The 27,881-nt window shown below is 40.9% G+C and overlaps 1 pseudogene; it reads left to right on the top strand.

The window, feature by feature from the left end:
* The first annotated feature begins 407 nt into the window (after positions 1 to 407).
* Positions 408 to 27,881, top strand: part of LOC143641212 (transmembrane protein 242-like) — a 62,224-nt pseudogene continuing 34,750 nt past the window's right edge.

Consider the following 27,881-nt stretch of genomic DNA (forward strand, 5'->3'; position numbering starts at 1 on the left):
ATTAGACCTAAGTCTCTTCTAAGGTGGAATGGTCCCACCACCTTTGAGATGCCTGATCTTGACATCCTGGAAGACTACAGGACTCCCACCAGGTTACAGCCGGGTCACACAGGCAGGGGTGGTGTCATTGGGCAAAGACACCATGTCACACAGGCAGGGGTGGTGTCAATCGGGCTGCATGGCTGAAACTGGGCAGTGCTGCCCAGGTGCTCCCCCGCTCCTCCTGGGCCATGGGAGCACTTTGAAGAAGCCAGAACCAAAATCGCCACTGAGAACACAGATAGTTGTTCCTTGAGAAGACAAAAAGCATACACTTGGTATTCAAGAAGCAATTATCACAAGGAGATAGAAAGGCCCCCAAACTGTTTTGTAACTTTAGTGCAAAGTGTGCAACTGAGCAGCACACGATGGCAAAAGGGGCAGTGTCCCATGAGCGTGGGATGATTCTGCCACTGCGCATCCAGCCAGTCCCGGAGCCTGGTGCCTATCTCTGCGCCTGCATCCCCACACCCAGGTCTGCACGGTCAGTGCCCACTCACAACTCAGAGGACCGCAGCAAAACAAAGACCCTCTTCTCCCTTCCAGAAATGGGGCTTAGTCACAATCCCCAAAGAATCCAAAGTGGATTTCATACACTTCTGGTCTCCTCTGTACAGAATGGATTTTGAAAAATGTCTGTTGCTGTTAGTGAACTAAAGCTCCTCCGTGGAACAACTTGTTTCATTTTATTTGCTCCATGAATACATGGAAACAAGATGCAAGGACAAGCTCTACATGACACTTTTGCTGGCACTTGTGGGGAATAAAACCCCACTGGAATGAATAACTGAAACTGCCTCCCTCCAATGTTGGTTATGAGGTCAAAAAATTATGTGAAAGTGTCTTGTAAATACTAAATTCACAAGTGGGTGTTAATTGTGGTAGTATTAGTTCCCCTTTCCAGTTAGCAGTTCTCACTGTTCATGTTGTTTTTGTTCAAAAAGAAATTAAAATCTTGACAAGAATGACTGCTTCTCTGGAGGATTTCTTCCAGGGGGGTCAGTAGTCTGATTGCTGAATTCCGTCTGGAGATGTCCATTTCCTTGTTTTCCCACAAACATCTGACAACTACACATTAGTAACATCAGAAGCTTGTTCTTATTTTGTGGTTTGTTGTAGTTATTGATTTAAGTACTGAGGATTGAACCCAGGGTTACTTTACCACTGAACCACATCCCCAGACCTCTTTCTTTCTTTCTTTCTTTCTTTCTTTCTTTCTTTCTTTCTTTCTTTCTTTCTTTTATTCTGAGACAGAGTCTTCCTAAGCCACTGAGGCTGGCCTTGCACTTGCAATCCTCCTGCCTCAGCCTCTAGAGTGGCTGGGATTATGTTCCAGTGTGCCCACCTGGGAATAAAAAAAATATTTGTGATACAGGTGATTCCACAAGAAAGAATATAAATAGACTTTCTAAAAATGTTCATGTTTATAACGTCCTATCTATCATTCCTACAGTAATTAATGTTTCACATTGAGAGATATTTTAATTTGTTCAAATATAGACTCGTTTCTGGGCTTTAAATTCTTTCAGAACAAACATAGTAACATAATTTACTTATTTATATTGTTTTTGGAACAACACTTTTTTTTAATAAACCAGGACTTTTTTCTACCTTTCTATTTAGCTTTTTTAGCTACTTAGAGGGCAAAATCAGATTATGCATCTTTGGTAGGAGTGCCAGGAAAATGAAGTTGTGTCTTTCTTGGTATCATATCAAAAGGCACATAATGTTGGCTTGTCCCAGAGTTGGTGATGGTCATTTTGTAATTGTTAGGATAAGATGACTCCACTGGGTTTTTCTAATATGAAGTTACTATTTCTCCTTTGTAATCAATAATTACAAAAACTATAATGTCATTTTTCTTCATCAAATTTTCATCCCTTAATTTTAGTGTGCATTAGTGATTCCCTAATTCTGTCTTCCCTCTTGGCTTCGCTCTCTTCCTTCCTTCCTCCTTTCTCTCCTCCTCCCTCTCTCTTCCTTTCTTTCCTTCTTGGCATTTTATGGTAAGGAAATGCTTTCCTTTATTCCCTGTTTATTATCTACTCGTTCAGTACATACCAACATATTTAACCCAGCACAGCCTCATACAACTTATGTTACTCAGTGGGTTCTACTCTATTACTGTGAATAGTTATTTTGACATTCAAATTGCTCCAAATGTAGGTGGGCTAGCCTCTTCAGCTAGCTCTGTAACTTGACATTCCCTCAGCACTTGCTTCCCTGCTGTCTGATTCGATCAGGCTGTTCCAGGATCGTGGTACTCTTTCCCTGTCTGGCCCTGCTACCTGTTATTTCTCCAAGTGTTCTAGTTCCTTTTAATGAGATGTTAGGTGCATGAGTATCTCTGGTTCCTTTTAATAGGGTGTGCATATGTTCGTGCTCCTCTATTTCCATCTCTATAAAGACACTCAGACATGTTTTTGTGTTCATTTTCTTCAATGTGAAAAACCACGTGTTCATGCTGACACTTGTAATTCCAATCCAAACTACAGGCCAACTTCCCTGCTTCTCATTTTCCACATTTGTGGCTCCTTCCTCTGAATCTCAGTATATTTACTGATTTCCTCTAGCCTAGAATACAAAAAAGGTTTCAGAGTTGCTAACTCATAACACGAGGAAAAGTTAGGTACTTATTTAAAGCCCTTTCTTTCTTGTTTTTTTAAAAAAATAATAGACATCTTCTATGGTTTCTATTGCTATGGCTTCTTTCTCATTCAATCTCAAGGTCTCTGTTTTGAGAGTGGCCAGTCTGGGAAGACTGCTTCCCAGAAGTCTGGCTGGAAGGAGGTGTGTCAGGCAGGTGAGACACAGCAAGGGACATGGATCCCAAATGCATGAAGTGGAGGAAATTAAGCACCCAGAGTTCCCAGAGTGGTGCGGGGTGACGACAGGAGGCCCAGGGAGCACCTGGCAGGGATGAGGACTTCAACCAGCAGGTGCAGGAGAGAAAAGGAAGGAGAGACTGTGCGCTGTGCATGTTGTCCCTTGGGCTTTCCTGCAGGGCTGTGGGTGGGCTAGTTAAAACACACACACACACACACACACACACACACACACACACACGCATGCACACAAAGGGGAGAACTCGTTGACTTGGTGCTGCTGACCCGGAGGTTCTGCGGTGGTCCTAAGCTGAGGATGAGTTGAGTTCTCCCTGTGAGATGAGGCCCACGCAGCTGTATGGAAGCCCACCTCATGGGGAGGGGGAGTTTAACTAAGCTTGAGCGGATGGGGTACCTCGGGGTTTTCACACCTTACTCGAGGCCTAAAAATGGATGTCAGGGTAGCAAGTCCACTGAACAAAACCCATAGCACCCTAGGATTGGGAGCAGGGAGCCTGGAATGTTTCATTAAGGCTGACATTGCCCCTGGGATTCTTTTTTTTTTTTTTTGCTTTGAAAGTACCTTTATTTTAAAACTTTTAGAACTCAAAATTTTAAAATAATTTTAGATTTATATAAGAGGGGCAAGATAATACCAAGAGATCCCATGTACCTTTTGCCCAATTTCCCTTATTTTTTTTTATTGGTTATTCAAAACATTACAAAGATTGCAGAATCACATCGGTTACACATCCACATTTTTACATAATACCATAATAGTAACTGTTGTATTCTGCTACCTTTCCTATCCTCTACTATCCTTCCTCCCCTCCCCTGGGATTCTTGCAAGTGCCATTTTCAGGCTGAAGGAGCTTCCTCTCCTCCTGGTATTACAGCTTGGTCCTGAACTTGGTCAGAGGTGCTTTCCATGCTTGTTGACATGATTAATTTCCCCCTTCGTTCTATTAATATGGTTTATTACTTTGGTTGAAATGGAATGCTAAGAAACAATTTTACATTTCTGAGGTAATCCTCACTTGCTCAGAATGGATTGCCCTTTTTCATAGATGGCTGGAATTGAATTGCTGACACTCACTGAAAATGAATTTGTATCTATATTCACGAGTTAATTGTGCGGTGGTATCTTTTGTTTTCTCTCTTTTTGATGGCTTTGCCAAGTTTCAGGATTCTGGCCTCATAAAACAGAATGGTAATAACCTCTTATCTATTTTTAAGGTTTTTTTTTAATATAAAGATTGTTGCTATTTCTTTCTTAAATGTTTGAAAGGATTCACCTGTCAATTCATTTAGTCATGGAGTTCTATTGTAGACAATGTTATGATACAAAATTCTATTTATTTAAAAGACACAGAGTTATTTTCTATTTCTTCTTGGGTTTGTCTTGGTAAATTATGTTTTTCAAAAAAGTTTTCATTCAATTTAAGCTGCTAAATATATTTGCATAATATTATTCATAGCATTGTGTTACTGTCCATTGAATGTCTCTAAGATCATTTGTTTCAAATATCGGCAAATTCTCAGTCTTGTTGGGGTTATTTTATTAATTTTTTTCAGAAAACCAGCTTTTTGCTTTGTTAATTTAATCTGTTACTTGTTTTCTATTCCATTTATATTTACCCTTATCTTTATAATTACCTTGCAGCCATTTGCTTTGAGTTTAATTTGCTCCAATTTTCCTACCTTCTTTTAAGCTTTTAAATTTTGTAAGTATTTAAAACTCTAAGTTTCCCTCTAAGGTCCACCTTAGATATAGCCCACACATTTTTTTTTAAATATTGTATCTCCATTATCAGAGTTCAAAGTGTTTTGTAATTTTCCTTGTGAATTCTTCTTTTATCCTTGATTTATAAAAGTGGGTTGTTCATTTCTAATTAAATTATTTTGTGGTCAAAGAATTTGTATGATTTCAATCCTTTTAAACTTATCAAAATGTATTTATATTCCCTGTCTTGAAGTCTGTTTTATCTGATATTAATTTAGCTGTTCCTGATTTCTTATACATGTTATTTGCACAGTATAGGTTTTTCCCTTTTAGACTTTCATTTTCTCTGATACTTTATATAGCGTAACTCCAAATAGCATGGAAATAGGTCTTACTTTTTTTTAATCTGGTCTGGCCATCTGTTTTTAATGGGAACATTTGTACATGTAATGTGATTATTGATGATTGGGTTTAGATTTTTCATTTTTAAAATTTTGTTTTCTATTAGTCTGATCTGATATTTGATTCTGATATTTACTCATTTCTTGACCTCTTTTGGCTTTTATCAAAATTTTCTTCATAGTCCATTTTATTTCCTCTACTGGCTTTTGAACTAACCCTTCTGCCTTTGTGTGTGTGTAGTTATTCTCTGAGATAAAATATGCACACTTATCATGGTCTTTAGAGTTTAATATAAGTTTAAAAATCTGGAAACAGTATTGTTCTATTTACCCTTATTTCCTGCAATTGACGTCACATAACTATGTTATGAATCACAAAAATGATGATTAATTTTTGCTTTAAATTCTCCTGGTTGACTTTCCCTCCCTCTGGAGATGGCCCACCCACATTCTCCCTTGAGTGTGGAATGTGTGGTCCTTGCTTTACCCCAAAATGTCTCTCTCAAAACGTGGCTGGCATTCTCCCTTGAAGCTTTCCAAGTAAGTCTGTGTCTCTGAAAGAACAGCAACAAACTCATATGTCACTTAAAGACATCACAAGAAAAACCCTTTTATATTCAGTCCCATACTTATCACTCTTATTCTCTTTATTCCTTTCCATAGCTCCACATTTCTATATAGTACCAATTTATTTCAACCTAAAGAAATGCTAAAGAAAGGTTTCCTTTATGTGGGGCTGTCTTGGTGCCTTTACTTCCTAAGGATACTTTGACTGGATTTAGAATTCTGGGTGATGGGTGCTGTCCCAGCAGTATTATTCCAAAGGTGTTAGGCCTTTTCTTCTAGTGTCCATCAATTCTGATGAAAAGCCAGCTCTCACCTGTGCTGCTGTCCCCCAATAGGCCATCCCTCAGAAAAAGGGCCTCTCAGGACTCTTCTTCAGTTTGATGTAGGACAGAAGAGGCTGGGCACCCAGGGAATTTTCAGGAAGCAGGTTTATTGGCTTCAGGGTCCAGAGGGGCTATGGCCTAAAATTCTGTGGACGCGAGTCTGGAAATTCTTGGAACTTTATACCCAAGTCAGGGAGGGGTTTGAAGGTTCACATGATAGGTGCTTTTCCACTTTTTTAGGCTAGATAGAGGTTTTGTAAGGTTTTTTTTTTTTTTCCTGCAACCCTGGCATCTACAACAAAGAGGAAGCTACACACGACAGTGCCCTCTACAGAAGTTTTTACTGATACCCTGTGTAAAAAGCTTTTTGACAAGAAGAGTAACTTATATGTTACAAATATGGTGGCGGTTTCTGCTTAATTATAGTAAGGGCCTTCTGGGTGGGGGTCTCTGGTCTGCTTCAAGTTTGACTGTAAGGTGTCCAACTGTGGTTTCTTTTTATTTATCTTGCCTAAGCTAAGTTTCAGAACTTCCTAGATCTGTTAGTTTGTATTCATTCTTTATTCAATATGGGAAAAAATTGATCTTTGCTTGTATATGTAGTGTGTGTGTGTGTGTGTGTGTGTGCACGTGCACGCACACAATACACGCACGCAATACACGCACATATATTTGTATATGGTCCACTCTCTCCCCTCTCATTCTGGAACTCCAATTCCACATGTGTTAAACTGCTTGCTATTGCTCCACAGATTAATGAGGCTCCATGTATTCATTTTTTAGAGTTTTTTATCTTTCTGTTCTTCAGATCAGATAGCTACTGTTAGTCTATCTTCAAGTTCACAGACTCTTTTGCTATCTCCAATTTGCCATTAAACCCACCAGTTGCATTTTTATATTTTATTTTGCAGCTACCAATTTCCATTGGGTTCTTCTATGGGGTTTTTCTTTCTTGCTGAGCTTTGTTCATCTCTTGACTGATGATCATATTTTCTAAGTCCTTGATCGTATTTGTAAGCACTGTCTTTTAAAGTTCTTGTCGGCTCATTAGAGCATCTGAGTTACCTCATGGTTGCTTCCTAGACCTCGGTTTTTCTCTTGTTCCTGGGTCAGGTTTTCTTGCTTCTTTCTATGTCTAGTAATTCTCCACTGTTGCCAGACATTGGGAATGCTACACTGTTGAGAACAGGGATGTCTGTTATTGCTGTGGCTGGGGTAAGTTTCCACCAAAGGCTCTCTGTTGAAGACTTAGTCCCCAGCCTGTGGGCTACTGAGAGGTAGTGGAATCTCAAGAGGTAGGAAGAACTTAGGTGACTAAGGAGTGCTCTTGAGGGGATGGTGGGCTCCAGTCCCTTCCTCTCCTTCTTTTTCTTTGCAGTGACCATGAGGTCAGCAGCTTCTCGGCCACATGCACCCTGCCATTGTGCTCTGCCTTGCCACAGGCCCCAAAGCCACAGGCCAACTGACCATCCACTAAAACTTCCAAAACTGGGAGCCAAAGTTAATCTTTTTCTTTCTTATGTTTATTATTCTGGGCATTTTGTTACAGTTACAGAAATTGGACTAGCACGTATATTTACTTGTTTTTGTTTCTTTGTTTGTTCCTATTGGACAGTCAACTCACTGCTGGAACAGCTTAAGCATTTCAAGGTTTGCTTATAAGGTTTGTGATTTGGGTCTAGAGTGGTCTCCAAGACTAGAGTAACAACCAATCCCTGTAACATTGCCTTTTTGGTGTGATGAATGTCCAGGGTGTGCCAGGGATGCTTCTCCCTTCTCAAAAGTCCAGAAAATTCACTTGGGCAAACAGCTGAAGTGATTGTATCATTACCCTCATTTTCTGCCTGTTGTACAACTTCTAAAAGCTGCTGCTTCATATATTTTGGCTCATTTTCTAACCACTGTGGAGACAGGGTCTATTCAGTCACCAATTATTCTGTGATAGCCTGCAGTGGAACTCACATGACAAACTTTTGTTGGTGTCCTGTGATCTCTCCTCGGTTGTGTGCTACCAGGGAATCCACTGTATTGAGCGCGGCCTTTACTTCCATGGGTGGATGGATTTCTCAGACCACACCCGCTCCCGGAGGCCCTTCTGATGCTCATCCAGAGTCCCCCACCTCTGGTTCCCAAACTCTGCCACCCAGAAAAAGAGGGCCTACTGCTGGGTTCTACCTGGACCTGGAAGGGTTGGAGGCTAACCCTTATCCCTGGATTTCAGCAGTGTTCTCCCTCCAGCTTGGAAGTAGAATTTGCAATTAAAATTGGGAGAGGACAGTGTAGACTTATTCAAGTTGTCATTTTTCTACTGAAGTCAACTTAAATCTCTCCAAGGGTAAATACAAGAAGAAAGTTTATTGAACTTAATTCTTCGTATTTTTTATTCAAGTTTCATTCATGTAAAACCTCTGTCCAGGAGTCCTTTTCTTATATAAACTTAGGAGTAAATATTTGAATCTTTAAATATCTCTATTTTAAAGATGGCATTTGAGTGGTCTAGGATTTATTTTTATTTTTTTAATTTTTTTTAAAGAGAGAGTGGGAGAAAAAGAGGGAGAGGGAGAGAGAGAGAGAGAGAGAGAGAGAGAGAGAGAGAGAGAGAGAGCCCGGTCTAGGATTTAGATTCATGTTTTCTACTGAACATTTGAGTCCCTCTCAGAACTCATGTGTTGAAACCCTGATCCAACATTGGTATTTGGAGATGGGCCCCTGGAGAAATAATTAGATCATAAGCCCCTATGAATGGGGTTAGTGCCCTCATAAGAAGAGATGTGAGAGAGCTTAGTTTTTCCTCTCTCTCTCCATGTATATAGGGAGATATTTATGTATCTCTCCACTGCCATGTCAGGAGTCAATAGGAAAATGAGCATCTGAAAATCAGATCACCTTCTCCAGAAACTGAAAGGGCTGGTACTTTAATCTTGGACTTCTAGATTCCTGAGCTATGAGAAATAAATCTTTGTTTCTTAAGTCACCAAGTTTATGATATTTTGTTATAGCAAATTGAACTAACACAACTGTTGATGAAGCCTGCTGTCCTCAACCCCTCCTCCTTGCTTAGCATAACATTCGGTCAGAAATAATGGTAATAAAAACAACAGGTGAGACAATTCCTCATGTTGGTGAGAAAGTGAAACAGTGGAACTATCACATATCACCTCCACCTAGGCCCTTAGCGCAAAGCACAGGAAGACATGTCCCAGGGCAATACCAGAACCATTGCTTTAACAGTAAAAAATCAAAACTAGAAAAATCTAATGTCCATCAGTGGGAGACTATTTCAAGAAATTGTAGACATTCACACCGTAGACATAATATGAAATGAAATAATTAGTAAAATGAAATAATTAGATCTGTAAGAATAAACATGTAAATTTTATTCAATGAAAAGAGAAATTTGCTGAAGTGTGAAAATATCATGATAACTTTTGTGAATTGTAATAGCATATATTACTTATGGTTAAATACATACATACTAAAATTTAAAAGAAAAACCAAAGGGATGCTAAATACAAAATTGAGAATATTTGTTATCTCTGCAAGGGATGTAGTAGGGGAGATGAAAAAGAGGTCACGACTTTAAATGAACACAAAATATTTTACTTCTTAAGCTATGTGATGGGCCCAGGGAGATTATCATGATTTCATTATGCTATTTTCTGTAATAACTTTTGTATTCCTCCAATATTTCTTAATATACTTTTGAAGGATGAAATTACCATATCACTTTCATACCCCAATTTGTTCAGAAATGAGTAAAAGTTTTTTTTAAGCAATACATCATCTCAGATAGAAATCTATCCTCTGGAAAGCACCAAATACAAGGAAACTTCCCTTTGACATTTCCTACTCTGACATTAGCAAGGCCTTTCCTGGGTTGATGAGGGAGCTCTGCAAGCACACCCTGCAGTAGCAACAGTGCCTTGTGCGCAGTGTGAATCTCTAGGGTTAGACAAAATGCAGAAGCTGTCAAGCACAGGTTAGAAGGGATGCCTGGAGAGAGGGAGAGCATGCCTTGTTCACTGGACAAGTGGGAATAAGGTGTAGCACTGAGTCTCACCCACACAGTCAGCCTCCACGGCGGCCCATCCTATCCATGTATAAAATCATTACCGTAAGAAAAACTCGCCACCAGCACTCCTCCACTAAATATTTATGATCTTACTGGCAAAAGGGAAAGGGGTAATATAAATTCCATTTTCTTGGCTTTGGTATCTTAACAATCAAACAAATGTGGCTATCTAGATTAACACAGATGTTCAGTAAGTTTGAGGCAAAACTTTGGACAAAACTCTCTTTACACTGAGATTTTAAAAAAGAATATGGTAAGAGAGAAACCAGAAACAGAGAGAGAGAGAGAGAGAGAGAGAGAGAGAGAGAAGGCACCTAAGCGACATGAGCAATGTCAGGTTAGGTTCCCAATCATGGGCACCAAGGCAAATCTGGGTATGTTGGTGATGCCATCCTTCCTGTTAGCAGGCTTTCCATCTCGGTGACTGACAGAATATATGAGATGGAGATTTAAAAGGAGGACAGATGTATTCGGGCCCAGTTTCAGAGGTTCCAGTCCATGGTCACCTGGCCCCACTGCCATGGGCAGAACATCACAGTGGGCAGAGCAAAGCTGTTCACCTCGTGGTCACCAGGAAGTGGAAATGAATATACAGAACAAGGAAGAACACAGCTAAGGGCAGAGCCCTGGGGAGTGCTGAAATTTAAGGGTTAGAAAGTAGGAGGAGTAAAGGCAAAAAGTCAGCTGAGAAAAAGCCAGAGTGTGGCTCCAAAGAAGCCAATAAAAGGTTCCGTGTTTTTGTTTGTTTAAACCAGGGATCCTTCTGTCCCCAGGGCTAACCACTGAGCCACATCCCCTACCCTTTTTATGTTTTATTTTGAGACATGTCTCGCTAAGTTGCTAAGAGCCTCTTTAAGTTGCTGAGGCTGGCCTCAAACCTGCTATCCTCCTGCCTCAGCCTCCCAAATTGCTGGAATTACAGACATGCACCACCACACCCTGATATAGGGCCAGGTTTTAAAGAAGCTGCATCCTAAACAGTGTTAAAGTCTGCTTAGAAGAGCCGCGTGGAAGTCACAGAAGAATGTTGCTTGTGGAAGCTAGGTGGTCTCGCTGTCCTCAACTAGGGAGCCCAGTCTGAAAGGGCTTGTGGGAAGAGTGGGCAATGGAGAAGGCAGGCAGAAAAGCCATAAAGAGTGAAAGGAATTAGAGACCTCCAGGTACAGAAGCAGACTGGCATCTCATATTAGGAACAGCCTGAGCACAATCTTGGGCCCGTTGAGTCAGCACCTACCCTAGAAACCTGGGAGGAGACCTTAGCAACCAGGAGTGAGCTCTCTGGCCTAGTCTGCGGGGTAAGATGTCCCTGACCCATTCTGACGTAATCTGTCCATGCCTGTAGTCTTTACTTAATGGGAAAAATCTTTCTGTAAACCCAAGGCCTTCTCAGTGAAGTCACTTAGCAGCCCCTTGGTGACCACAAAGGCAGTGACAGAAACCTATTGGAGAGGTGCCATAATGTGCCAAGAAGCAGCTCTTTCGACTGCTGGGAATGTGCTTTCCTGTCTAACACCCCCCTCACAGCCAGCTTCTGTTAGCGTGAGGACACTGTACAAACTAAGCAGAAGGGGGACATGTATTTAGAAAGCGTGCAGGTACTGATTTTTCTTCCTTCACCTTTGCCACTATCCCTGGAATAATGTCATAGGTAGATAGAGAGATTGATGTGATATCAATACGTAAAAATATAGGCTCAGAAATGATCTTTTATTTTTATAGGTAGAAACCAAGGCTTAGAAATTACTCCCCTCTTTTTATTCCCATGGTCTTGTCATTTATTTCTTTTGGGATGTTGCAATTCTTTAAGAATAGCAGATAGAACTGGGCATGCTCAGATGCCAAAGCAAGCCCTAATTGCTAACAGCTCTGGCAAGGATAACCTGGTTATAATGGCGTCAATAGAGGACAACAACCACTTTCCCTTAGATAGGTACGTCTGAGTGCTGTGTGCACCAGCCACTAAGCAAGCTACCCTCTAAGGCCAGCAGAAGTGATACCCTGGCCGCGTTTCTAAGCACATCTCTGACCCATCATGGAGATGTATTTGAAATCAAATTTCATTGCTGTCTAAATTCTAAAACTGACATTTTAAGATTAAGAATAGCAGTCTTGTCCCTCACCTGAGTGTTGATGGGCTAACCCATTTGACTAGGTTTTCTTCGGGCTCCCAAACACTGGTGACTGACACTGCCTCCTACAAATCTCTCATGGGCTTGGTTGCATGACCAGTTGCAAAAAGTGATTGTTAAAAAATCAATTTGTAAAAATATCCAAAGCTTGCTTTCTGTTTTTCATAACCCAATGTTATGAATGCTAACATGACATCTGAATGCTACCATAACTGGAAAGAGAGACACATTAAAGAAAGTTTCTTCAAGCTGGGAGCAACTTCTGAATACTGATGGAAAACATGTCAAAGATACAAAAGAAAAATTGCAAAGAGTTCTTGCAAAATTCTTTATTTCTTTTTTAGAGAGAGAGAGAGAGAGAGAGAATTTCAATATTTATTTTTTACTATTTGGCATACACAACATCTTTGTTTGTATGTGGTGCTGAGGATCGAACCCGGGCCGCACGCATGCCAGGCAAGCGCGCTACCACTTGAGCCACATCCCAAATTATTTCTTAAGAGACAAACTCATGATAGTTGGTTAATTCAATCTATTAAAAGAAACCTCAAAAATTCATAGTGGACAAAATGTGCTCTCAGTGGACAAAAATGGGAACGTCTGGATGTAGTGCCAGACTTTCACGTTTCTAAGTAGAAAAGGCTGAGGACATTTCAATAACCCCCTCGGGTGCAAGGAGGACACCCAAGGAACAAGCATTTCCGATTCAGAATAGGAGGGGCTGTAAAACTGAAAGAGCTGACTCTGAATATTTCCTCTGTTATTTTAAATTATTTTAAAATCTGGATACCTAAGTGTAATTGCTTTAAAATTAAGGCAGTTTTTATTATTGTTTCCTATGGAAACCATTCCCTTAGGCCTGGCAACAGCCTTAGCTTAAGAGGGAGTTATTGAGCTGTTTTCCTTCGTGGAGGTTTTGATGACACAAACCCATCTTTCATCCCCATGGATTCATCAAGGCTAAGTCCAGTCTTGGAAAAATCAACCAACACTGCCATAACCACATGCCCAGCTCCTCACCAGGTGAGAAATACCATTCTGTTCCTCCCAGAGATCAGTCTGATGAAGGTCAGGCCCTCAGAGAGTAATGGAAAGTTACAGAACATGTAACCCAATTGTCCAAAGTCTCCAAATCTGCTTAAAGTCAAGTGTCAAGTGGAGAACGAGGCTGAGAAGACACAGAAGCATCACAAGAAGCCTCCCATACTTGAGTGAAGAGCAAGAATCCCCCCTTCACAAGAGGCAGGTTTCTGAGAGCATGTTATTCGTCTTTAAAAATTAAGGAATGAGAAACTTCTGCTTCTGCCTGTGAATGAGTAGCTTGTATCAGACTAACTCTCCCACAGACCCAACCAAAAAGTCAGGACAAAACAATCCCAAGTAAAAAGCTATAAACACAACAGATAGTCAATAACCAAAGAGCCAGAACTAAATAGGGCCCAAGTCCTGGGACAAGTAAAATGTATTGGGGTGAGCCAGAAGACTCCCCTGAAAATTTGTCCCAGGGAATTTTCTGGGGCTTAAAGATGCAAATAAATAAATAAACAAGATGACCTAATGGTGCTAGATTCTCACTGGGCTAGGGAGAAGAACACTAGAGTTGGTGGCTAATCAATTGTAAGATTTTGAGAAGCTGGCTTACTGGAGAACTGATCCCCACATTCTCTGTAGGTTCCCCTCAAGGTCTTGCCCTACTTCTCAGCAAAGCATGCACAGTCTAATCGGCAAGAGGCCAAGAAACCACCTGACAAATAGCTTGCTGATAAGAGATTTAGTGGCCTTGTGGTGCTGGAAGACAAGAGTTGGAGTACAAGACTTCAAAAAAGAGGATTCCTGGCCAGAGTTCCCAACTGTGGGCAACCCCTAAAGATCCACAGCAGAGGAACAAGGGCAGGTAAGAGAGACGGTAGCCTTTGTAAAACCTGAAATGCAACTTCGAACACCTCAGTTCCTGACCAGATCGGGGATCTGCTGCCAAAATAAATTTGAATCCTCTCTGAGAAGGCAGTCTTGATCTACAACCTCTATAATGTTTATAAGAAATGTCCAGCAGTCAATCCAAAGTTATCAGCCATGCCAGAAAACATGGAGGGTGACCAAAATTTCAAAACAACAAAAAGAGAAACACATACAATATGGACATTGCGTTCATGATACTCCAACTTTAGGATAACTATGATTGTAATGGTCATGAAGAAAAAAACGTACAGGTTTTCACCAAGAACTGAAATCTAAAAAAAAAATTAAATGGTAATTCTATAGAAGAAAAATATAATAAGTGAAGTGAGAACTCAAAATCTGTATTTAATAGTTATTAAAAGCAGAAGAATTAGCAAATTGGAAGATAGGTCAGTTCAAAAAAAAAAAACAAGTTGAAGCACAGTGAACAAATTCAAAAACAGACAACAGAGTGAAAAGATGTATGGGACATGGTAGAAAGTTCTAATGTACGTGCAGTTAAAATCCCAGGAGAGGAGAGAGAACAGGGCAGAAACTATTTCCCAAACAGACAAGAACTGACAAAATAACAACAACAACAAAATCAAGACACCGTTTTTTAAAGTTCTGTAAACTCTGAGCAAGATAAATATGAAAGAAAATCACTTGTAGGCAAAGTCACAGTAAGATTGCTGAAAATCACAGTTAGAAAATTTGGAATTAGAGAAAAATTATTACCCTCAAAGGCAACAATAAGATAACTCCGAGGCCGGCACTGTGTTTCTATATATTAGAGAAAAAATTAGAAAACAAGACATAGAAGAAGGGGATAGGAAGGGCATCAGAATACAACAGACACTAGTATGGCAGTATGTATAAACGTGGCTGTATAACCAATGTGATCCTGCAATCTCTACACGTGGAAAAATAAGAATTCATACCCCATTTGAATCAAATGTATGATATATGGTATGTCAAGATCAATGTAATGTTTTGAGCAACTAATAAATTTCTGATATTTTCACAAAAAAATGAAGACAACATTGTATACAATAAAGGAAAAAATTATCAAATTGACGGGAATAAATGGAATGGAAGATGGGCAAAGTCTCTGCATTGAACACGATGAAACTTCTTGAATGTTGGAAAGGCTTAACTGAAAGTATGTATGATGCTCAAATTCAATGATACAAACATCATTCAAATCAACTGACTATTCAATATTGAACCATGATAAATATTTTAAGGGTTAATTTTATTCAAATCAATTAACATAAACTATATAATTTGTAGGTCATTGACAAATTGATTCAAAAGTTATCTGGAAGTGCAGAGAGCCGAGAAGAATAAAAACAATCTTGATGAAGAAAAAAACTGGAAGACATATTGTCAAATATCTAGATTTTTTCTAACATCAAATTAAATAATGATGGTATATGGGAACTAGGTAACCATGGTAATTATGGATGGAACATCATTGACTAGTGAGACATTAGCAAATGTGACACAAGAGGCTTGAAAAGAGTTGGTCTGTTGGAGTTTCTCTATTTTCAGGGGAGATCAGAGTTCAGGGGGGAAAAAGTGGTCTCTTCAATAGAGATGAGGTTTCTAATGGGAAAAAAAAATGAACCTTGATCTCTTATTTCTTACCTCCAAATACATCCTAGATAGATCAAAGACCTAAATGGAAAAGGAAAAATCATACAGCTTCTAGAAGATAACACAGGACAAGATCTTGATTGCCTTGATATATACCAAGAGCTCTCAAACAGGACATCGAAAGCACCACATGTAAAGAAGAAAGTAAGAAATTGGATGTTATTAAAAGTTAAGAATTTCTATTTATTAAAAGGCACCATTGATACCTGTAATTCCAGTGACTCTGGATTTAGAAGGATCACAGTTTGAGGTCAGCCTCTGCTAACCTACTTACTACCTCTGCAACTTAGAGATACCTTGTCTCAAAAATAAATAAATTAATTAATTAAAAGTGCTCGAATGTAACTCATTAATAAAACCCCCATGGATTAAATTCCCAGTAACCCCACAATAAAAAGTACCATTAAAATAATGAAAAGGCAAGTGACAAACTGTGAGAATACACAAATAAAGTGTGTATCCATACACACCCACACACATACATATACACACATACATATGTATATATATTGTAAATAATGTGTATGTGTGCATGCACATATACTGTTAGTGCATCCTACAAATAATTGAGAAAGCAGGTAATCCAATTAAAAATAAAGAAAAATCTTGAGTAGACTCTCCAAGAAAGAGTATATCCACAAGAACAATAAGCACAAACCGTGTTTGATAGCATTAGTCATTAGGGAAACGAAAACTGAAAGTACAATAAGATGTTACCACTCACCTGCAACAATGGCTAAAATGAAAAAGACTGATAATACCAAGTCTTGGTGAGGATAAGAGCAACTGAATCACTTATCACTGATAGTAGGAGCATAAATCAATTCAAAATATTATAGCAAGTTAAAAAAATGGCCACAGATTTTCACGTTGTGTATACATTTGCAATCAACACATCCATTGGCTACTGACGGTGCATTTCTCCCTCCACAGGGTCCATTGCTCCAGTGTTGAATCTGGGTGTGTCCCTGAGACACGCTTTGACCAATGAGACATTAGCAAATGTGACACAAGAGGCTTGAAAAGAGTTGGTAGGTTGGAGTTTCCTCTTTTGCTGGTCTCGGGAACCATGCCGCCATCACTTGTAAGTGAACCCAAGCCACACTGACAGATGACGAGTGACCCATGGTCCCCGGCTCTTAGTGGCAACCTACTTACTGCCTGCTGGACCTGTGAACAAAGCCACCAACTGCCAGCTGACTTCACATGCAGGACTGAATCCAGAGGACACACGTGGAGTACGAACAAACCTTTCCAGGTGAGTCCAGTCCACTATGCTGACCCAGAGAACTCCAGGCCATTGTGGTAAACCACTACTTTTCAGGAGACTTACAATGCAGCAAAAGCTAACCTGCAAAATCACTTTTGAAAATTGTTTGGTAGAATCTGCTATGTGCATATCAAAAGGCATGCACAAGAAGAATGGCCATTGTAGCACCATTCTTCTAAATTGAAAATAAAACAATGACCCATCATCAATAGTACAACAAATAAATTGTAGAATAGTCATGGGATGGGATGGGTAAGGTAATGAATACGAGCAAATTTTGTGATCCTGTGAGCTGCATGGACCTCAGAAACACCATGTTGACTTAAAAAAAGATACACAAAAAGAGATCCTGCTATATTATTGTATTTACATAAAGTTCAAAAACAAGGAGAAATCTGCAGTGACGGTGATGAGAGTAGGGTTGCTGCTGTGGTTTGAAGGTTGTTCGTCCCCTTCAAAGCTCATGCGTCAGTTGGCCTCTGTGGTGGTACTAGCAGGCATGCCTGTTAGAGGCGATGGGGTTGCTCTTCTCATGGAAATTGGGTTCATTCTTTCCAGAGCAGGTTGTGACTATTATTTCCTTGGTCTTAAATATCTTCCCAATCTGTCTTAATAAAGATCTTATGGAAGAACTCATCATGAGTCATAGTAGCTAAAGGTCAACTGCATTTAGAAAGAATGGTCTTACCAAGGTATTTTATTTTATTTTTTACATTCAAACTCAACTTCAACAAAGTAAGCTAACAATTGGAAATCTTAAGATTGCCTTTGAAACTTAACAGAGGTGTGTGTGTGTGTGTGTGTGTGTGTGTGTGTGTGTGTGTGTCTGTGTGTTCCGTATCCATGGATGCAAGATAGTACTTCTAAATGATGTGAGTATGGCTCATATGCATACTATTCCATTCCTACTTTGTTCACAGTCTAGAATACTTTTATCATCTATAGAGGAAAACACATTTTACTCAATCCGTGGCTTGTTTCATTGGAATCTACATAATCTAGGTTTCAGTTTTGTTAAACTCCACTAAATCTTGTCCCAGAGGACATTAGAGAGTTGGGTACTTGGGACCCTGGTCCTTGCTTCATCACCAGCCAGGTTACAGAAAGCAGGTGCATCTCCTTGTCTGTGCATGTCAATGTGTTCTGATTGGGTGTCTGTCATATCCATGAAATATTTGTCCTTCTCTGTCTTGTGGTGGATCTTCCTTTGGACATGCTGTTTGGAATGTCTAAAGGTTAGGATCCCAGCGGAAGACTGAGATACAGCCCATGTCTCATTCTTATCATTACTAACTCTTCCCTTTGAGGTTGCTTAATTCTCTTTTAAAAATATTTTTGTAGTTGTAGATAGACAGAACGCCTTTATTTTATTTGTTAATGTTTTTGTGGTGCTGAGAATCGAACCCAGTGCCTCACACATGCTAGATAAGCACTCTGACATTGAGCTACAGCCCTGGCCCCAGAGGCTGCTTAATTATTTGATTCAAAATGTTCCACCCCATTTCTAATTACTGCCAGACAGATAAGAGTACTCTGTCTTACACTGTATCAGGTTCCACTGATGCTTCTTCTTTTGGGGGGAGTGGGGTGGGGAATACTGGTGATTGAACCCTGGGGGCACTTAACCAGTGCTACATCCCCAGCTTTTCTATTTTTTATTTTGAGACAAGGTCTCACTAAGTTGCTTAGGTCTCATTAAGTTGCCAAGGCTGACTTTGAACTTGCAATTCTCCTGACTCATCCTCCCCAGTCTGCGATTACAAGTGTACTTGGCCATAGATGCATTATTAAAAATTGAGTAATATTCATGTTTTGTCTTCATTTTTATTTAATTCAAAATATATTCCAATTTTTCTTGTGCTTTCTTCTTGGACCCATGGGTAATTTAGAAGCATGGTGTTTAAGTTTCAAGCATTCAGGTATTCTCTACATATATTTCTGTTACTTTTTTCCAATTTAATTTCATGATGATCATAGAAGATACTCTGTGTCATTTTAATCCTTTTAAATATATTTAGGATAGTTTTACTTATTTATTTAAAAACTCTTTTGAATTTGAATCTCATTTATATTTTTTATTGTCTTTAAGAATTATAATTCTTTGACACCAGCTTCCACATAAAATTGAAATAGAGGTAAGGGGTAATGGTGTCTGTATAGCACTGGAAGTTAGTAATAGTAACAGCCAATCTCACTCCAGGACCATGTTCTAGCACAGGTTCGTGGGAAATGGGCAAGCTTGGACAAGAAGGTAATCCAGGCTCTGTACGATTGGGTCTGGTTCCATCTGATGCTGACGCCTGTCACTGACAATGTCTCCTTCTAGGAAGTGTGTGTGTGGCTCTCTTGTGATGCACTAGCCCCCAGAGGCAAAGCCAGGTCTCTCTTTGACCCTGTAAGCAGCAACGGTCCCTGTCCCTCCTAGAGAAGACAGCAGCGTCTCTCTCTGCTTGTCCCAAGACTTCATGGGTGGCCACCAGCTCCCAGCTCCCCACTAATCTCAGAAAGCACAGGGACCCCTGAGCCTCTTAAGCAAAGGCCAAAGGAAATTGGAAAGGAGGAAGATCATGCCTTTTTTCCCTTCAATGCTGAGGATGGAACCCAGGACTTTGCTCAAGCTAGGCAAGTGCTGTGCCAGTGACCTATACCCCCATCCCAGGGCATGCCAAATTTTAAAACCTAGTTAAAGCGGCTCCTGGCACCACTAAATTCAAATTATAACTCTTTGGTTATACATCTAGTAAAACAAGAATGATTCGTTTCAGTTTTTCTTTCAGCAATGGCTATATCAAGTTGAACACACTGAACTCCTTAAACAACCATTCCCTTTTACATGGTGGTTAATTAAATTCCCTCAAATATGTTAAATTGCCATTATAAATTTAATATATTCAGTTTTCTTTTGAACCACTTTAAGTGCCTATCCTAAACAGCACAACCATTCCAAGTACTTAGACAATAGTAATAAATTTAGTAAATTAAACCTATAAATAATAGTGAATCTCATATGCACTTGAACATTTCAATACTATTTATAAATTCAATCAAATTTTAAATTTATTTTAAAATCACATTGAAAATCAATTACTTAATTACCCATTGTACATAGGTTCACAAGGAAGGCTGAGCTATCTTTGTTCTAATGTGTCCAATTCTCAGTCTCCTTGAGCTTTGGGCAAAAACTTGAATAGCATTATTTGGTTTGCTTCAGCACCTGTATTGCCTTCTCAAGGTGCCTGAGTTACATATTGGTCAGACAGCCAAGTCCTAGCTGAGACTCCAGTTCTGAGCTTGCTTTTGTCCCAGGTCACCCTACCTGCAGCAGTTATGGATCAGTGCCCAACACATGTTAAGTGTTTTCAACAAAGATGCCAAGAACATGCAATGGGGAAAGGGCAGTCTCTTCAATGAAGCATTGGGCAACTGGATATCCACATGCAGAATAACAAAATTAGACACATTATGCTATCCACAAAACTCAACTCAAGATGGATTAAACACTTGTGAAACCACTGGAAGAAAACACAAGAGAAAAGCTCCATGACATTAGTCATGAATCCAAAACCCAGGCAACAAAGGCAAATGGGCGAAGGAGATTGCATCAAACTGAAACTCTCCTGCCAGCCAAGGATACAACCATCAGGGTGAGGTCAAAGCCCATGGAATGGAGAAAATATTTAAAACAAATATATGAGAAGGGATTAATATCCAAAATATATAAGTAACAACTCAAAATCAAGAAAAGAAGTAATCTGATTTAAGATGGGCAAATAGACATTTCTGAAAAGAAGACATACACGTGGCCAACAGGTATAGGAAAACTTGCTCACCATCATCAGGGAATGCAAATTAAGGCCTCAGTGAGATATCATTTCATACCTATCCAAATGGCTATGATCAAGACGATGAAAGATAGGGTTGGGGGAACAGCTCAGGTGCGAGGCCCTGGGTTCCATCCGCAGCACTGTAAAAAGAAATGAGAAGGAGAAGAAGAGAAGTGGGGGAGAAAAAAAGAGGTGGGTGAAGGAGGGGGTACCCTGAACACCATTAGTGGGAATGTAAACTAGTGTAGCCACATGGAAAACAGTATGGAAATTCCTCAAAAAATTAAAAAATAGAACTGCCATCTGTCCCAACACCCCCACTACTAGGTACTTAACATCAGCACACCCAAGGGACACCTGCACCCTTATGTTTATTGTTGAATAGCCAACACAAGGAAAGAACCTAAGAGTCCATTAACAGAGTAGACAAAGAAAATGTAATATACATACACAATGGAATACTTATTTGCCTTAAAAAGTAAAGAAATTCTGTCACTTGTGACAACATGGATGAACTTGAACATTATAGGCCAGGCACAGAAAGATGAGTACCACATGATCTCATGTATGTGGAAGTGAAAAAAGTCTAGCACAGAAGCAGAAGAATGTTTCCGGTGGTCACCAGGAGGAGGGGCAGGGAGGGTGGGGTGCTGGCCAACACAAGGGATACGTATTTCAAAATATGATGTTGCATACATGTTGTATATTTGTCAACTTATATAAATAAGCAAGTTTTGTACTGAGGACAGTCATCAGCTCCAAGAAGCCAGCGTGTGGGTAGGGAAGCATGGGCCCAGATGTGGTTGATGCTCAGTGAACTCAGCCTCTCTGTTCTTTGTCCCCTGGACCTGACCCTGAGCTGATCCAGTGGTCTTCCCAGGGGGGCCTCCCTTCCTCAGTTTCCAGAGTATCTCATCCCTGTGCTCACGCCCACCTGGCTCGGGTGCCATGCTATAGGAGACTACAACATTTGGACCTGAATGTTGAAGCCGTCTGTCTAGCTTTAGTTTCCAAAATGATCATATGGGTTCAGCTTTTTCTTAGGTAAAGAAAAAATAAACAAATTCAGAGCAATGGCAAGTAATAGTAATAATTACAAATCAGCGAGACTTTCTCATAGCCTGACACTGGGAGAAAATAAGCCTTTACCTTGCTGAGGGTGTTAATTTTGAAGACTTTGTTAACTGGGTTTGAGGAAGAGCATTAACTAAACTTTGAGAATTTCTTTCAACATTCCTGCTTGATGGGGGTGATGGGAACCCTCACTCCCTTTAGGGTTTCAGTTGACCTCCTCTAGTCTCTCAGAGGAGTGCTGAGTGACTCTTGTCACCTTCCTGCAGGCCAGGCCTCACCCTCACAGGCATTTACATGACATCTGGCCACATACCTCTGTGACTCTCTCTTCCGATCACGTCAGCCTCCTGCACAATGTCCCTCTTCCACACCCCTCTCTGGTGAGCTGCTTCCCTTAGCAAGCCAGACCCAGGGTGCCAACCAGTTTGTATTCAAACACACACCTGCCAACTTGGGTATAAAAAAGTGTCAGTGTGTTTTCCCTTGTTGAAGATGATTTTTGCACAACCAAAACGCACCATCAAGATGAAAGAATGTAAGTTACAAACATTGATTCTATTAGACCCCAGTCATGTATTCACTTCACAAACACAGTGTGCCTTACTGTATGCCAGGCAGGGTGGTACAGTGACGAACAAGACCTACCAGCTTCCTGCTGTGAGAGTCGTGAGAGTGTCCTGGTAAGAGGAGCCAGACTACAAGCAAGTATGTCCTACCCCTCCCCTGCCACACAAGTCAGGTCTCGGGTCCTCAGGGGGCTCCTGTGACGCAGGACCCCAACAGCAGCCCCTCCCCCTGGGGCAGCATCTGCTGCCAGTTATAGCAACCTGTCCACCAAGGATGAATGCCACCACCCTGGATGGCTGGGGACCTGGGGGAAAGATGGACAATTCCATGGACAACAATTTTTCGTTATGTCAAAGGGGACAAAAGTGTTTACCCTGCCAGTGTGGGTGTTAAAAGAGCCCATGCCATAAGTACTTGCCACAGTACCTGGCACCAGACAGGTGCTTGGTGAAGATGGTACTGTCTCCAATATGTGCATGTTTCATTTTAGGTGTGGGACTTGGTCAGCTCAGGCTGCAGCAACGAAGTGCCATAGACTTAGAAGCTTAATTAACTTATTTCTCAAGTTCTGGAGCATAGAAACTTGAGATCAGGGTGCCATCATAACTGGGGTTTTTTTTAAATCTACTTATTTTATGCAGTGTTGAGGATTGAACCCAGGCCTCACACATGCGAGGCAAGCGCTCTACCACTGAGCTACCTCCCCAGCCCAGCATGGTTGAGTTCTGATGAGGACTTGCTTCCTGGCTTGCAAATAGCCCCCTCCCACAGTTTCTTCACATGGGGTAAAGCACAGGGGTGAGTGGCTCTTCTGATGAGGACCCCATCTTTGCCCTCGTGACCTCAGCTGACCTAATCACCTTCCATAGTCCCTGCTCCAATGCCATCCCACAGGCCTAGGGTTCAACATGTGAGTTTGGAGGGACACATTGGTCTATAATGGTGTGTTTCTCTGGGCTGCTGCTGGGCTTTGTTTTGTTCAGTCTCTCTTGAAAACTCTAAATTCCCAAAACCCCACATAGGTGAACTCTGAGGAAGCATGGCTGAGCATCGCCAAAATTGTACTTGAAGTTGTGTTATCTCTGTGTGTCTCCTTCTTTTTTCCTTTTTCTCTTTCTCTCTTTTTTGGTGGTGCTGGTTGGGAATGGAACCCAGGGCCTGGAGCATGCTAGCACTTGCTAGGCAAGTACTCTACCACTAACCTTCAACCCCAAGCCCTGTGTTCTCTCTTGTAAAGGAACAGAATGTTCCTCCAGGGATCGAGAGGGTCCCTCTCCACGGGTGGCCTCACCCATTCATCACTCTCTCTAGCTTTCTCCACTCCTGTGAGTTCTCAAGGGGTCTCTCTCAGCTGGTTTCTGCTATAATTTGGTCAATGGGAGGTAGTGAGGTGCCACAGTCTGGCTGGGCTCAACAGTGAGGGATCATTAGAGGGCATCTATGTCTGGTTCTGGGGGTAGTGACATTCTTCCAGGACTGCCCCTGTGCAGGAAGCACCTCCTGCTGGCTCTGGGAAGTCACTGGGCTTCCAAACGCTCAGCCCACCCCCCACCTCTGGCTAATGACAGCTTCCCACTACTGCTGGCCTCTGAGTAGCCCAGCCTCTCCTTGCTTCTCTGAAGCCTGCCAAGCCTCTGTAAAGAGCCCCTTCATTAAGGAGACTTCTGTGAACCAGCTGAGGGAGTTTCCATTTCCTTCTGGGACCCTCGGTGCCAGACATCATTATAATAAATTTCAATATTTTCCCATCCAGCCTACTTCCTCTTATCAGTCATGCTCTTAGTTCAATAGAATATTTTTCCTTCTTTAAAAGAGACATTCTGGAGAGTTTCCAGCTGGCACATGCGGCTTCTGCAAGGTCATGATGGTTTAGCCTCAAGGGAAATAGTCATTTTTAATTTTATGTGGAAGCGAGGTTGAGAAATCCTATAAAGGAAACCTGATCCTTGCTCGTGCCTTGAATTAAGAAACAGGAAAAATGTTGAGTCAGAAGTCTTCAGCAGGACTTAGCAGAATGGAGCTAATCCTCTGTCTCTAGGAATCCAGCACTGAGCCTCTCTCATGCCCCTTCCAAATCTTGGAAATAAGGGAAATAAAATTACTCCCTGAGAGTTGACTTGTACTGAGTCATAACAGAAACACAGAGTGCTCCTAAAACAGAAGGGCGTGCAGAGCTGTAGGGCACGGCTTCAGCAGCAACGACTGCGTCAATGAGAAGAGGCCAGGGAAAGCTGAGCTGCAAGCCTGGCTTCGATGGTGCTCAGTGAGTTGCCCGGAGAGGGAGGAACACACTTAGACCAGCTTAGAGTGTTCTGATACCCTCACTGTAAGTCCATGCCTCAGCTTATCTTAGCCTGATGCATTCAGTGATCAGTTCTTCTCCATCTTTGTGCTCACCATGAAATACTTTCAGAGTAATGATTTTTTTAGATCAAAAGTCATTCATGCCCTGGGTGATGTTAATGCCTTGATAGAGCTGTGTCCATGACATTTTGGACACACAGAAATACACAAATACACTCATTAATGAAAATAAAATTGTTTTGACCTTATGAAGACTTTTTAACTTGCTACGCATTTAATAATGAATAACGGGAATCTTGTATATAATCAGATAGACCTGGACTACAACTAATGGAGACATAGTTTTTGTAGGAGGCAATCCTATGACACATAAACAAAGCTCGATTACTGCACATTCCTGCCATTTTCATCATTTTGTAAACACCAACACCACTGTTGGAGAATCCTGATACAAATCTTTGCACTTCATTCATCATTTCTCACAGATTCCCAACAGGTCTGCATTCCAAAACTTAACACATTTTGTCAGATTGCTTTCTGGAAGATAGATTGTAATTCTCCCAATGTTTGTCAGATTTTTAAAATTATTTTTTAGTTGTAGTTGGACACAATGCCTTTATTTTATTTATTGTTATGTGGTGCAGAGGATCAAACCCAGCACCTCACATGTGCTAGGTGAGTGCTCTACCGCTGAGCCACAGCCCCAGACAGTTTGTCCGATTTTTTAGGTGGTAAATCATTATGCTATTATTTTAACTTGTATGTTTCTGATTACTAGGGAAGCTGAAATTTTTAATGAACTTATTCAGGATTTGAGTTGCTTATTCTTTATCTTCCTGTTCATATTCTTTGCCTTTCTTAAAATTAGAATATTGTGTTAGCTTTCTATGACTGTGACAAAATACCTGAGAAAATCAAATTTGAAAGCAGGAATTATTTATTTTGGCTCATGACTTCAGAAAGTTCAGTCCAAGGTCAGATGGCTTCATTGCTTTGGGCCAGAGGTGAAGTAGAACTTCAAGGCAGGGGAAGCATGTGGAGAAGAGGCTGCTCACCAGATGGCCGGGAAGCAGAGAGAGAAGGAGTGTGGAAGTCCAGGGATAAGATGCACCATTCCAGGGCACACCCCCAGTGCTTCCTCCAACTGGACCCCAACTCCTAAGCTTTCTATCACCTCCCAATAGTCTATTCAATCATGAACCTGTCAGTGGATTAACCGGTTGATGAGATTAGAGCCCTTGTGATTCAGCCACTTCTATAAAGCCCCACCTCTGAACTTCACTGCTGTGGGACCAGGCCTTCAACACACGAACCTTTGGGGACCCTCAGATCCAAACTACAACAGTTACCTTTGCCTATCTTACTTACTTACAGAGATCTTATATTAATAGGGACATTGACTTTTATGTTGTATTGCAAATATTTTTATTTGCCTTTTTAACAATATGGTGTCTTACCATAAGCTCAGATTCAGTTAGGAAGTCAAGTAACAGGAAACTCAACTCCACAGTCTTAAACAAGGTCGACTTTTTATCTCACATAACAAGCATCTCATAAAAAGGCAACTTCTGGAAATGACTCAGTCTTCTGCTTTTCACTTTATAGTCACTAAATAGCTGCTATAGCACTTGCCATCAGGTTTGTGCTCCAAGCAGAAGGAGAAGGGAGGAAGAAGAGACAATGCCAGCTGACTCCTGCCAATATTCTATTGTCCAGAAATGGTTACATGGCCACCTGTAAAGGAGAGGCAGACGAGGATGAAGGGGAAATAGATTAAATGAGAAAACACACTCCATCTTCCATAGAAGAGTTTCTCCCCCTGCAGAAATGAAGATTGAACCCAGGGCACTCTACCATTGAGCTACATCCCTAGAACTTTTTATTTTACTTATTTTATTTTGAGGCAGGGTCTTGTTAAATTGCTGAGGCTGGTTTTGAAATTGTGATTATCATGCTTCAACCTCCCTAGTAGATGGGATTACAGGTGTGTGCTACCATGCTGGACTATGATCAGTTTTGAGATTTAAGTCATCAAATTAATCTATATTTATTTCCTTGGTTTTATGTTAGAAAGTTCTTGCTCAAGTGTGTGTTACGTTAGCTATTCATCTATATTTTCTTTCATTACTTTCATATTTCATTTTAGCATTAGAAAGAAATCAAACACCACCCGCCCAATAATTGACCAAAAGAATCAACAACATCCACAGTTCCATCTTTTGGACCAAACACATCCTGGAATCAGGTTGGCTTGGATGTGTCAGTTACATTTTTGCGATCATCACAGAGTGGGATCTTTTTTTCTCTGTTTTGTGTTTTAATGAGTTAAAGCTAATAGGTAGGAAACATAAAGATTTTTACAAGACTTCTTTCATAACTGGCCACTTTCCTGGGCCCTCACTTCACCCTAAAAGTTTTTCTTTCTTATTATTTGTCTATTTAATTCATCAGAGCTTCAAAGAGGGGTGGGTATCACACGTGGCTTTCTGATTGTTACCTGGTTTCCCACTAGAGCTCTTTAGCCATGTTTTTCATGACACTGAATTAAACTGGCTTCAGTCTCAAGAGCCTGATGAATGTAGTTTATCCCTGGGAAGTGGATGAAAACAAGCTCTGAGACAGAGCTGATCTGGTCCATGTTATGGGATGTCAATCCCCTACAAGTTTTCACCTGTCACTCAGTGAAGGAATTTCTTCTCTTCACCTCCAACAGATGATAATACAACTTTCCCTCAGAAAGTCCTTGTGACAGGAAAAAGTATAATTCAAAGTAGTTAATTCCATCGTGGGGACATTTCAGATTTTTAGAAGGTTCCTAATTTGGAGATCAATTCCACCTGTGTAATTTCTGCCAGTGATTCTGGGTAGATCCTACCCCCTTACTTAGCATCAGTCTCCCCATTCTGCTCTTCTCCAGCCTGAATCTCTCTCTTCCCCTTAACCATTTCTTCCCAGGGAATGAGGCTCAGCCTTCCCACCCCCAGCACCCTCACCTGTGTCTTCCTCTCTCTGGAGACAATTCCTCTCAGGTGACCCCAGAAGAGATGGGCCTGAGCAGGAGGGGCTCTCAGGTGCAGCTGCAGAGTGACCTCTGTCATTTCAGCCTTGCCAAACAACTCAACTGCTGCCTGTCGCAGGAACCCTGCAGAATGAATTCTCTGAACCT

Source organism: Callospermophilus lateralis, unplaced genomic scaffold (genome assembly GCF_048772815.1).
Source record: "Callospermophilus lateralis isolate mCalLat2 unplaced genomic scaffold, mCalLat2.hap1 Scaffold_91, whole genome shotgun sequence".
Lineage (NCBI taxonomy): Eukaryota > Metazoa > Chordata > Mammalia > Rodentia > Sciuridae > Callospermophilus > Callospermophilus lateralis.